This window comes from Prionailurus viverrinus, chromosome B4, assembly GCF_022837055.1.
Source record: "Prionailurus viverrinus isolate Anna chromosome B4, UM_Priviv_1.0, whole genome shotgun sequence".
Lineage (NCBI taxonomy): Eukaryota > Metazoa > Chordata > Mammalia > Carnivora > Felidae > Prionailurus > Prionailurus viverrinus.
In genome coordinates, this window is record NC_062567.1 from 25,911,720 (window position 1) to 25,925,816 (window position 14,097).

At 41.5% G+C, this 14,097-nt stretch overlaps 1 protein-coding gene across 3 annotated transcripts in view; it reads right to left on the minus strand.

Moving 5' to 3' along the window:
• ARHGAP12 (Rho GTPase activating protein 12) overlaps positions 1–12,649 on the minus strand; it is a 122,080-nt gene extending 109,431 nt beyond the window's left edge. Inside the window, exon 1 of one of the 3 annotated variants that reach the window (XM_047865780.1) lies at positions 12,477–12,649. The gene's annotated coding sequence lies outside the window, so the exon portion shown is untranslated. The remainder of the gene's footprint in view (positions 1–12,476) is intronic. The other 2 variants (XM_047865782.1, XM_047865781.1) reach the window with 2 other exon arrangements.
• Positions 12,650–14,097: the final 1,448 nt, after the last annotated feature.

A 14,097-nucleotide genomic window follows, 5' to 3' on the forward strand; every position in this document is an offset into this window, starting at 1 on the left:
ACTACAGATAAAATAACAAAGGTGATTCTGTAATGGACAGAAAACACGAATAGACACTTTTCCAAAGAAGACATCCAGATGGCAAACAGACACATGAAAAGATGCTCAACATCACTCATCATCAGGGAAACAGAGATCAAAACCACACTGAGATACCACCTCACATCCATCAAATGGCTAAAATTAACAACTCAGGAAACAACAGATGTTGGCAAGGATGTGGAGAAAGGGGAACCCTCTTGCACTGTTGGTGGGAATGCAAACTGGTGTAGCCACACAGTGTAGAGGTTCCTCACAAAATTAAAAATAGTATTAACCTACAACCCAGCAACCACGCTAGAAATTTATCCAAAGGATACAAAAATGCTGATTCAATGGGGCTCATGAACCCCAATGTTTATAGCAGTGCTATCAACAATAGCCAAATTATGGAAAGAGCCCAAATGTCCATCAACTGATGAATGGATAAAGAAGATGCGGTTTATACATACAATGGAATACTACTTGGTGATAAAAAAAAGAACGAAATCTTACCATTTGCAACAATGTGGATGGAACTGGAGGGTATTATGCTAAGCAAAATAAATCAATCAATATCATATGATTTCACTCATATGTGAAACTTAACAGATGATCGTAGAGGACAGGTAGGAAAAGTAAGATAAAAACAGAGAGGGAGGCAAACCGTAAGAGACTCTTAAACACAGAGAACAAACTGAGGGTTGATGGGGGTGGAGAAAATGGGTGAGGGGCATTAAGGAGGACACTAGTTGGGATGAGCACTGGGTGTTGTATGTAAGTGATGAATCGCTGGAATCTACTCCTGAAGCCAAGACTACACTGTTATGTTAGCTAATTTGAGAATAAATAAACTAAAATAATAAAAATAAATAAATAGGACAATAACAAAAATAAAGGTGATTTTATAAAGAAATACTACAGATATGTATCTACATATTGCTTAGTATACACATTTTGCTGTCAGTAAAAATGATACCTAACAGCAACAAGTACACCTAACATCCAGATATGGTTTCTAATACCATTCTCCAAATAAAGGAAACAAGGCTCTTTGGAGAGATGACTGATTCAAGGACTGGGGCAGAAAATATACAAGATGAGCCCCAAGATCCTTGTAGTGCCATAGTGACCCTTCCCCCTCTGGATTTTAAGGACTATATTTACTTTTTTTTTTTTAATTTTTTTTCAACATTTATTTATTTTTGGGACAGAGAGAGACAGAGCATGAACGGGGGAGGGGCAGAGAGAGAGGGAGACACAGAATCGGAAACAGGCTCCAGGCTCTGAGCCATCAGCCCAGAGCCTGACGCGGGGTCGAACTCACGGACCGCGAGATCGTGACCTGGCTGAAGTCGGACGCTTAACCGACTGCGCCACCCAGGTGCCCCAATATTTACTTTTTTTTAAGTACTATCTAGTCCTTAGATTTAAATGCTTATCATTTTTTTAATGCTTATTATTAAACTACTGTCTTCTTGAACTATAATTCAAAGTGATATGGCGCACATTTCATATTCATATTAAAATATCTTAGGGGGGGCCTGGGTGGCTCAGTAGGTTAAGTGTCCAAATTCATGTCAGGTCATGATCTCACAGTTCGTTGAGTTCGAGCCCCACATTGGGCTCTCTGCTGTCAGCACAGAGCCTGCTTTAGATCCTCTGTCTCCCTCTCTCTCTGCCCCTCCCCCACTCATCTCTCTCTCAAAAATAAAAGCTCTCGGCCCCTCCCCCACTCATCTCTCTCTCAAAAATAAAAATAAAAAAAAATCTTACATTATGCTGCCCCACATTTGAATAATTTAAATAAAAACTCCCATTTCTGTAATTCTTTACTTTTACACACTGCATTTATGGAGAATCACAGTGCCTGTTTTTCTCAACAAAACATAAATTACAATTACTTAAGAGGCAGTAGGGTTCAAAATCATTCTAAAATAATCTCATACGCGGAGAGTACTGATCCAGCTGATATATGACAGAGCAGAAAGTGAGGAGCCTACTGTATTAAAAATTTCACACACTCAGTACCATCCTGATCAAGCCCTTTCAAACCAAAAAGGATTAAACTAGAATTTAATCCTTTCAGATCCATTTGCACACACCAGGAAGACAGCCTATAAGGTTAAAAAAAACAAACAAACTCAGACCTAGTAAAAAGTCTAAGGATCAAAAAATTTTCTTGAGCCAACAGGTTAACTTCCTTTTCCTTCAGATTCTATTTCATAAGCTACCTATATGGATACTGGCTCCATGTTAACCTTTAAAACCACCCTTCTACAATAATCAATCCTGCTTCTGTATTTTTCAGCTTTCTTATTACTTCTTTCTGAATGCACTCCAAACAATGGATTCTTCCTTCTATACCCTCAACACCTGAGTCCCATATTTTAATTTCTTATTAAGAAATTTCTATAATAACCATTTTTAATTAAAAAAAAAGAAAGTAACCTTTTTTACAGGTCACATAAATTTGATCTTGCCTTGGTGGCATCAAACCTGTCCCCCCTTATAGTAACAACACCTTTATTTTCCTTTGGGGAAGCATCCATGCTCATGATCTCAGTCCATATTATTACACAAGTTGTCATATATTAATAATATCAGGGCACCAGGGTGGCTCAGTCAGTTTAAGTGTCCAACTCTTACTTTCTACTCAGGTCATGATCTCGTGGTTTGTGAGATCCAGCCACATGTTGGGCTCTGTGCTGACAGCACGGAGCCTGCTTCAGGTTCTCTTTCTCCCTCTCTCTGCCCCTCCCTTGTTCACTCTCCCTCACTCTCTCGCTTTCTCTCAAAATAAACTTAAAAAAAAGAAAATCATAACCTTGGTCTTTATAAAGTTTAATAGGATTTCTAATCCTCTAATAATTTACTCTAGAAGAAAAACTTCATTCACTTCACAATTCTATTGGTTACCTCGGTATTAACCACCCTCTCCCCCAACCCATTCAGATATTCCTCCAAAACTATACACATTACCCTCTTAAAATCTTTGAAATGACTATTTACATTCAACTACTTTCAAATGTTTACCAAATCCTGTGCTTTAAAAAAAGATACAATCTACAAAACAAAGGCAAATACAAGAATAGTGATTATTAACATCTGGCCATTGCAAAGCTCTAGTCAGACCTCAGTAACTTTTCAAAAAAGAAAAAACTGGGGCGCCTGGGTGGCGCAGTCGGTTAAGCGTCCGACTTCAGCCAGGTCACGATCTCACAGTCCGTGAGTTCGAGCCCCGCGTCAGGCTCTGGGCTGATGGCTCAGAGCCTGGAGCCTGTTTCCGATTCTGTGTCTCCCTCTCTCTCTGCCCCTCCCCCGTTCATGCTCTGTCTTTCTCTGTCCCAAAAATAAATAAATGTTGAAAAAAAAAATTAAAAAAAAAAAGAAAAAACTATTCTGTTTAATGCTTACATTATACCAACCTACTCCAAATTAACATCATGATAAGAGCCATTGTTGGCAAAGGACTTGAATAGATATTTTTCCAAAGAAGAGAACACAAGTGGCCAATAACAAGGAAAGATGGGGGCGCCTGGGTGGCGTAGTCAGTTAAGCTCCCAACTTCAACTCAGGTCATGATCTCACAGTTTGTGATTTCAAGGCCCACATCAGGCCCTGCACTGACAGCTCTGAGCCTGGAGCCTACTTCAGATTCTTTGTCTCCCTCTCCCTCTGCCCCTCCCCGGCTAACACTCTGTCTCTGTCTCTCAAAAATAAATGTTTAAAAAAAAAAAAAAAAAAAAAAAAAAGAACATGGAAAGATGCTCAACATCACTAATCATTAGGGAAATGGAAATCAAACCACAACAACCAAAAAAACCCCAAAATAAAAAATGCTGGTGAGGATGTGGAGAAATTGCAATTCTTTGCACTGCTCGTAGAAGTGCAAAACAGTAGCAGCACCGGGGTAAACAGTATGGTGGTTTTTTAAAACATCCAGCAATTCCACTTCTGGGTATATATCCAAAAGCAGGGACTTGTAAACATATATGTACACCCATGTTAACAGCAGCACTAATCACAATAGCCAAAAGATGGAAAGAAAAACCAAATATCTGTGGACAGATAAATCCTAAACAAAATGTGGTACATACATAAAATACTACTGTGTATATATTACCACAATAGTCATTGCAGAATACAATTTAAATCACCTTACACCTGCCTACCCCCAAACCACAAAAGTCACTAAAATCCTCACATAGCTTTTACAGATACGCTTTCAAAGTAAATTTTAAAAGGCAAAAACACATTCAAACTTTTAGAAAACTGAAAGTAGCACTTATGTGGCATACAAATGATGAATTATTACTACCACCAACCCCTCAGATTGAAAAAAAGCACACTATGATTCTTAATTTTTATTCAGATTTAAATTATTTTACAAAACATTGAAAATCCAAACATGCAAATTAAACCAAAACAAGATTATTACTACACACCAACCACAATAAAGTTATTTTCAAAAATTAAAGACAATACAAAATGCTGATAAGTCTACCAACAACTGAATCTGACACACAGTGCTAATGGAAATACTAAAAACAGTGCAGCCAGTTCAGTAGTTTCCTATAAACAAAGATTTTCTGCAGCCTGAAACAAATTGTTCCTGGGCCATGAAACAAATCTCAATAAATTTCAAAGGACTAAAGTCATACTAAGTATATTCTCTAACAAATGAATTAAGTTATAAATTAACAAAAACTTAGCTGCAAATTTGTTGTTGGAATCTAAACACCACACTTCTAAATAACTCAGAAGTCAAAGAAGAAATCAAACAGGAAATCTAAACTGAATAAAAATGAAAACATGACATCTCAAAACTTTTGGGATGCAGCTAAAGTAGTGCTCAGAGAAAATTTATAGCACTAAATGGCCATATTAGAAATGAAAAAAGTCTCAAATCAATGATGTACACTTCCCCTCTGAGAAACTACAAGATGAACATCAAGCAAATTAAACAGCAAGTAGGCAGAAGATATCACATGATAAAGATCAGAGCAGAAATCACTGAGAGAGAAAACAGAAAAGTGTTAGATGAAATCAGAAGCTGGTTCTTAAAGATCAGTAGTACTAATAACCCTCTAGTCAAATTGGTCCAGAACACAAGGGGGAAAACCATGAATTACCAATATCAGGCATTCAGACAGGGAACACAACTACAGCTTTAACAACTTTAACCCAATAAATCCAACAACTTAGATGAACCAGACAAATTTCCTGAAAGACAAATTGCCAAGGCTCGATAACCTAAAAAGCCCTGTATCTGTTAAATAAATTGACATCTCTTTAAAAATCTTCCCACAAAGTCCTAGCCCTGATGGCTTCACTAGAGAATTTTACCAAAAATATAAGGAAGATAATACCAATTCTACACAAACCTTTTGAAGAAAATTGCAACAGAGAAAAAACATCCCAATTCATTCTGTCAGGTCAACATTATCCTCATACCAAAACCAGACAAAGACACTGTAAGAAAAACTAAAGACCTAACATCCCTCATGAACATACATACAAACTTATCTCCAAGAAAGGACTCACATTTAAATATATACAGAACTATTCAAGTCAATAAGACAACCCAATAAAAACTCTGAGTGCCTGGGGTGTCCAACTCTTGATCTCAGCTCAGATCATAATCTCACAGTTCACAGGTTTGAGCCCCACATCATGCTCTGCGCTGACAGTGTGGAGCTTGCTTGGGATTCTCTCTCTCTCTCTCTCTCTCTCTCTCTCTCTCTCTGTCCCTCCCACACACACTCATTCTCACCCTCTGTCCCCCAACTCTCTCAAAATAAATAAACAAAAAAAAGACAACCCAATAAAAAATAGGTAGAAGATATACTTATCCAAAGAGGATCTACAGATGGTAAATAAGTCCATGAGAAGATGCCCAACATCTTTGGTTATTAGGGAAATGCAAATTAAAGTCACAAAGAAATAATACTACACATTTATTAGAATGACTAATATTTAAAAGACTGACCATATACCACTGTTTTCTGGAATGTGGAGCAACCAGAACTCAACACTGCTGGTGGACCTGTAAAATGGTAAAATTTGGAAATAGTCTGAGAGGTTCTTAAATATTTAAATATATATCTACCATATGACCCAGGGATTCTACTGCTAGGTATTTACCCAAGAGAAATGAAAGCAGGTGTCCACACAAAGACCTGTGTGTAAATGTTCACAGCAGCTTTATTTGTAACAGCCCCAAACTGGAAACAATCCAAATGTCCATCAAGAGGTGAATGGATAGGGGCGCCTGGGTGGCTCAGTCAGCTGGACTTTGGCACAGGTCATGATCTCGCAGTTTGCGGGTTCGAGCCCTGCATCCGGCTCTGTGCTGACAGCTCAGAGCCTGGAGCCTGCTTCAAATTCTGTGACTTCCTCTCTCTCTCTGCCCATCCCCCACTCGCACTCTGTCCCCTCAAAAATAAACAAACATTAAAAAAAAATGGTGAATGGATAAATTGTGGTATATCCACACAATGGGATAGCACTTAGCAACAAAAAGGAACGAACTACTAATACACACAACAAACTGGATCTCACAATAATTTTGCTGAGTGAAAAAAAATCCAGACAAGAAAGACTGCATACTATATGGGTCCGTCTACATAAAATTCTAGAAAATGGAAATGAATCTAAAGCCCCAGAAAACAAATCAATATTGACCAGAGAACAAGGGAATGAACTATCCTGAGCTCAAGAAAATTTGGGGGGGGGGGGGGGAGGAGATTAACATGTTCTTTATAGTGGTGATGGTTTCACAGGTTATATATATACATACATATATATATACACACACACATATACACATACATCAAAACTCATTAAGTTACACATTTAAAATATATGCAGTTTATTAGACAGCAATTATACCTCAATAAACCTGTTAAAAAACCCTCTAATAATACAAATTTAAAGCACCAAATACTACTTTCTCCTATACTACAATGACTTTAAGTATATATAAAGGATATCTTGCATGGTAAGAATACTAGCAACTGGAATTTTCATTCACTGCTAATGGGAATGCAAAATGGCACAGACACTCTGGAAAACATTTTGTCAGTTTCTCATAAAGTATACATTTACCATATGATCTAGCCATTCCTTTTCAATACCTCTAGGTATTTACCCAAGAAAAGTGAAACCATAAGTCCATACAAAGGCCTTACATCAACATTCATAACAGCTTTATTCATAAGTGCCAGAAACTGGAAACAACTCAAAGGCCTATCAACTGGGGCACCTGGGTGGCTCAGTCGGTTAAGCATCTGACTTCAGCCTAGGTCATGATCTCACAGTTCGTGAGTTTGGAGCCTGCTTCAGATCCTGTTGTGTCCTTCTCTCTCTGCCCCACCTCCATTCACACTCTGTCTCTCGCTCTCGCTCTCTCTCAAAAATAAATAAACATTTAAAAAATTTTTTAAAAAAGGCCTATCAACTAATGAAACCCTAGACTAACTGTGGTACATCCATGTGTAAAATAGGAAAGAATGGAAACCTTAAGAGATCCTGGGAAGGGAGGAGGAGTGGAGGGGGATGGGCAAAATGGGTGAAGGGGACTGGGAGATACAAGCTTCTAATTATGGAATGAATAGGTCATGGAATTAAAAGGCAAAGCACGACGAATATAGTCAATGCTACAGTAATAGCGTTGTATGGTGATAGATGGTAGCTACACTTGTGGGTGAGCAGAGTATAACATATAACTTTTCAAAACACTATGTTGTACACCTGAACCTAATGTAACATTGTGCGTCAACTATACTCAAACTTTGAGACATCCTTGTGAAAATGGAAAGAGAAAATGTAAAAAAGTACTTAAACTATAAAGCTTGATACAGACCATCACATTAATCACTGTTCACTAAAGGAAACAAAGTGGTGAAAGAAAAGAACCCACGAATCATACTGTATGTAGCCTTCTACATCTGGCTTATTTCACTTAGAACAATGCTTTTGAGATTCATCCATGTAGTTGCATGTATCTATAGTTCACTTCTACTGTTAAATGTTATTATATGTTAATGTATACAAAACTGATCTTTTTAAACAAACCAGTAATATATAGCAAAATAGTGGTAATTTTCAACAAACTTTTAAAGCTACCACTCTAAAGTAAAAAGTATTCTAAATTCTCCTGTGGCAAAAAAGCACAGAAATCAAGGTTAGAGGTCTGAAATTTAGATCTAGGATTTGCCATTTATAAGCACCTTAACTTACCTGGTAAACAGACAATACAAACCTCAAAAGATCCTTGTGAGAATGGAAAGAGAAAAAAGCACTCTGTCAACTATAAGGCATGATACAGAGTATCTACACTAATCACTTATTCAAAAATGCAAAAGTTGCGGGGTGCCTGGGTGGCTCAGTCGGTTAAGTGTCTGACTCTTGGTTTTGGATCAGGTCGTGATCTCACAGCTCACGGGTTTTGAACCCCCTGCAGGGCTCTGCTCTGACAGCGAGGAGCCTGTTTGGGATTCATCCTCTTTTTCTCTCTCTCTCTCCCTCCCACCCTCCCTCCCCCACTCATGTTCTCTATCTCAAAAATAAACATTTAATAAAAACTTTTTTAGATGAGTTCTACATTTACAGAATTATTGCAAAGATAAACAGAGAATTCTCATATACCCTGTATACAGTCTCCTCTACCTTTAACATCTTATATATGTATGTATGGTACATTTGTCACTGACACAATAACCATGCTCTGTTCAGATTTCCTTAGTTTTCCCCTAATGGACTTCTTCTGCTCTAGAATTCCATTCAGAATACCACATATACATTTTGTAATCATATCCTGTAGCTTTTTTCTTTTTTAAGATATTTTTAATGTTTAGTTTTGAGGGAGTGAGAGAGACAGAGCATGAGCAGGGAAGAAGCAGAGAGAGAGAGAGGGGCAGAGACAGAGGGAGACACAGAACTCAAAGCAGGCTCCAGGCTCTGAGCTGTCAGCACACAGCCAGACGCAGGGCTCGAACCCATGAACTGTGAGATCATGACCTGAACAGAAGTCAGACACTTAACCTACCGAGCCATCCAGGCGCCCCATATCCTGTAGCTTTTAAAACACAAGTTACTGGGGAGCCTGGGTGGCTAAGTTGGTTGGGCATCTGACTCTGGCTCAGGTTGTGATCATGATAAGATCATGGTTTAAATGGTTCATGGGATCGAGTACCATGGTGGGCTCTGTCCTGACAGCTGGGAGCCAGAAGAAGCCTGCTTTGAATCCTGTGTCTCCCTCTCTCTCTCTGCCCCTCCCCTCCCTCAAAAATAAGTAATAAACATTAAAAAAATTTTTTTTAAACACGAGTTACTGAAACCCAGACAATATAATGAGAGCAGTATGAGGTGAGGCCCCAAAATCTGCATTCCTATCAAGTTCCCAAAGGATGCTGATGGGGCTAATGTAAAAATACACTTAGAAGAGCAGTGGTCTAGATTCTAGACTCCAGAAGTGATGTCCAATGCAGGAGCCACTAGCCAAATGTGGCTACTGAGCACAAGTGTGGCTAATCTAAATTGAGATGTGCTGGATGTGTAAAATACACATAGGATTTGAACACTTAGTCTGAATAAAAGAATCATGTGGATTACATGATATGGTAAAATTTATTTCACTTGGGTTCTCCCCTTTTTTTTAACTTTTTATCATGTGACTACTAAAAGCTTTAAAATTACACAGGTGAGGTGCGCCTGACTGGCTGGCTCAGCTGCAGCAGCATGAAACTTTTGATCTCGTGGTTGTGAGTTCAAGACCCATGTTGGGTGTAGAGATTACTTAAATAAAAAATTATGTTACATTAAATACACAGGTGACTGGTATTACATTTCTTTTGGACAATAGTTTGTGTGGCCTGGGCAGAAGAGCAGCAAGGGTATCTATCAGCTGGGGGATTGTTAGAAGTTCAGGTGATCCCTATGCACATTAAAGTTTGAGAAACACTAATTACCAACAAGGGAGGGGTGCTTAGAGATGTCAGCATTTGGCAGTTTGGTTCAAATAAAAAGCTAATGAACTGCAAACTGAAACTGCAAAATATTTAAGTCAATGAAAGTAAATGGAAAATGGCTGAATCACAGCAAAGCCGTCCACAATTGAGGATGTATCATAATTAGACCAGTTAACAACAGAAGAAAAGAAAAACCACAAAGATAGTGGCCCAATGGGTTCCTCAAAAGAGAGAGATTTGAAAAGCATGATTTGAAGTAAAATGATGGTATGTGATAATCATACCTTTTCAGGTATGATTCAATCCACAAAACACTGCATATTTGCAATTAAAACTAAAAATGTTAAATATGAGATAAAATAAAAGTTTAATTTCACTTTTCTCTCCCACTATTAGAAAATGGTAATGCCCATTTGGGCCAGATTCACCTTAAGTTACCTTTTCTTAGTACCAATTTTCTCAGATAAGCAAAATATTGGTACTACCACTTATACCTCACTATATTCACTGCTTTATTTCAATCAATTTAAACATTTTATTACCCTCCTTTTCTCAGGAATGTCAACTTCATAACTTCAAGTACTTAAGTTTGTAAAGCCCACTGTCTATCCACCTATTTACAAAAAAAAAAAAAAGCACCCAACAGATACTAATTAATGAAATGAAAACCAAGTGATTAACTGCAAATAATACGCTGTTTTTCTACAGCATTTATAGTACACGTTTTCACTTGTGCCTCACAACTAGTACAGTAAGTAAAAAATAAAAATATGTAAGTTATTGTCTATATATGAATAACCTTTACAAATGGCATTATATCAAGAATTAGTGCGTTAGCAATCTTTTTCAACTTTTATGGTGGATAAAGTTGAACAGAATCCTATCAACAAATCCTGGACATACACATACACAAACACATAATCTGTTCATTACACTTCATTTTTTCCCCCAAGCACAAACCCCTCCAGAGCCGCGGAGCTACATGCAACCGCGGGTCCCACATGTGCATCGGGCTTGTCTGGCTCTTCACGGTGCACTGCTCAGGGTTAAAATTTCACAGCCTGCTTTTAGGCACTTCTCTGGGCTCCCAAATCCCTATTTTGAAACCTTTCCAAGCCATTTCAAAACAGAGAAAAAGAGAAAAATACTAGCACCAGCAGCCAGAATGTCTACTCAGACAAGAAAATGTACAGAAAGATGACCCATTCTGTAACACACCCTTCTACAGACCAGGGAAGGAACACTGGATATGGACAAATAAATAACAGCTCTAGGCCACCATTTCCCAACTTTTCAGTAGGAAACAGGCGTGGCCAGGGGCTAGATACTTTTTAACAACCTTCCACTGTAACACATTCTTCCGAGGTCTCACCTTCGGAAGGGGTGGCAGAATCTGAACCAGAAGCCGAGTGACTCCTCGCTTGCTGCTCCTTCCTCCACATTTCCTCCCCTTTGGAATATGTGCATAAATGCTCAATAAAATCTGCTCATAGGTCATAATTAACCATAAAACAATTCGAGCGTTAGGTGCCTTTACCCATAATAAACACTTCACTTGGAACGGCATTAGAACTTTCCTAAAGGTATGCTTTAAACATTTTGCTTTAGCCTTTGCAAATGCATTTATAACCGCTGCTGCAGTCGAAGGAAAACATCGCAAGCCTCTAAAACTGAAGGCCGTTGAGTTTTTCTGTAATGCTGACCCTGCGGACATTTCTTCTCAGAGGGTCTGCGGTAACTTAAGATCCAACACTTAAAGGACAGCCATTCTTGGAAGACAATCAACTGCGTTGAAACGGCAGGAGGGCAGCACGCTCATAAGGAGCATTTTTTTTTTTTAAATTCAAGGACTTTGAGGAGATTGCTCCCAGAAGAGCTAGAGTAGCAAGTGTCCATTCAACAGGGGCGGAGCACCTCTAAAGACTGCGGAGACCAAAGTGCCCAGTTTAAGGTCAGCAGTCGAGGGGAGGCCCCAGGTGGGCTGCCTGGATGGGCGGAGGTTTGCACACCCCACAGCAATTAGAGAGCGGGCACACGCAGCTGCAGAAGGCGAGGAAGGAGGGCGGCACCAGCCTGCCTCTTACACACACACACACACACACACACACACACACACACACACACACCCCGACGCCCTCCTTCCTAGGGGCGGGGCGGGCGGGCGCTGCCCTCACACAGGAAGTCAGGAAACCCGGGGGGCAGAGGAGCCACAACTTTAGAGCCATTTAAACCCTCTCGCCCACGTCAGCCAATGGGCTGGCCACGGCCCCCCTGCCCCCCGCGCCAACCTCGCGCCCCGCGCCGCGCCCCCTCCGCGACGCTCCCGACCGCACCTCGCGCTCACCTCGGCGCCGACGCGCCTCCCGCACACACCTCCCCCTAACTCCGCCGCCCTCGGCGGGCACAGCCCCGGCCGCGGACGCCTTTGTGCAGCACCTCACCAACCTGCCCTCCGTCCGCGGGAACCTGTGCCCCCCACCTTACCGAGAGGACGGCGGCCTCGCGGGAGGCAGCTCCCTCTTGTACTAGCACGGGGTCTGCAGGACGCCTAGGCGAGCCCGAAGGGCGCTCACACCGCGGCGGCCGCGGCCAGCCCGTCCCCGCAGGCTGGTCTCCGAGGGAGGGTAAGTTCCAGGGCACGTCGGAGCGCGCCGGCGCGGGGGCGGGGCGGGGCTGGCGGCTCACGTGATGGCAGGGGGCGGGGCGGGGCTCACGTGACGACCCGGGCGGGCGCCGGGTGAATCGGCTGAGGTGGATCCGGGAGGAGGGGGGCGGTCCGAGGGACTGGCTGAGGGACTCGGGCTGGCGAGGTTGTTGCCTGCCAAGTGGGCGTAAGCGCTTTGTAAACATGAAGTGGGAAACGTTGAGAGAAAACGCTCGGGAGAAAACGAGGGAAGGGCGAACGGGAAACGGAGCGAGCACTAGGGTGACAGGAATGGAGCCCAGGGAAAGACAGCGGGGCGGTGGGCCCTGCCTGCTCCCTTTCTCGTCCCACTGGCCTGCTGGGAGCTGCTGCCAGGCTTAGGTCAGTCGTCCACCGCCCCGGAAATCCCTCGGGGAGACTCGGAAAAAGTGCCACCAGCTACCTCCTGGGGACGAAATGGAACACTGGAGACAGTGAGTCCATTTACTGGGTCCATGAGGAGCTGTCCTTCGCTGGGGCCACCAGGGCAGATTGCTGCACCAGCTGTGCACACACACTCAGGGCTGAAGAGGGCCCTGGGGACCCGAGAACGGCCGCTCCGTGGTCAGGCTGCTGCAAAGCAGCATGACCCCTCGTTCAGCATTCAGCTGAATGCTGAAGCAGCCCAATGGCTGTCCATGGGGCCAGCTGTGTGCAAGCCCCGGGGCCACAGTGTCATTGGCCAAAGTCATCACTGTTTGCAGCGTTTGCACTTTGGCAGCACAGAATCCAGAAGGCAGAGGCACTAAAGGTTTTTCATGGTGATCCTATGGCAAGAGTTGTACTCGACAGAAAATCTGGAAAAGACACCTAGCTTCTACCATTGTCCCTTCACACTTCTCGACCTCAGCTGTCAAAGGAGTGTGTTCACTGAACTCAAAGTCTCCTTCTTCTAGCCCTAAATTTAATGACTGTGAGGAAAACTGATCACCATTATTAGGTCATAAGGAACCACTCATTCAGTAACCAATTGTTGTGTCTATTATGGTGCCGGGATTAAATTTTAACGATACCAGAATTTAAAAAAAAAAAAAAAAGTGGGAGGATATGGTTGGAAAGTCACTCTCGGGAATTGGCCCTTTTCTGTTCTTCACCTCATACTTGAAGATGCCACTGTGTCTGGCTTCCTTATCATAAGCTGAATTCCCATTTGTTCTTTAATGACTACAGAGAACCCACTGGGTTATTGACAAGATTTTAACAGCCATAGTTTTCCACCTTCTTATTAAATGTAATGGGTGGGCGGCACTACAGTTTTAAAATATTTTCATTTTAGAAAGGAAAGACACTTTCTAAAGAAGCCAGAGACTATCTCTATCATTGCACTTTCCACCACCCCGTCCTTGACACTAATGGTTTTTCCTGTCTCCCTCAGTTTCTAACATGTTCTCTTTTCCATGCACTTATTCAGCATACAGAGTG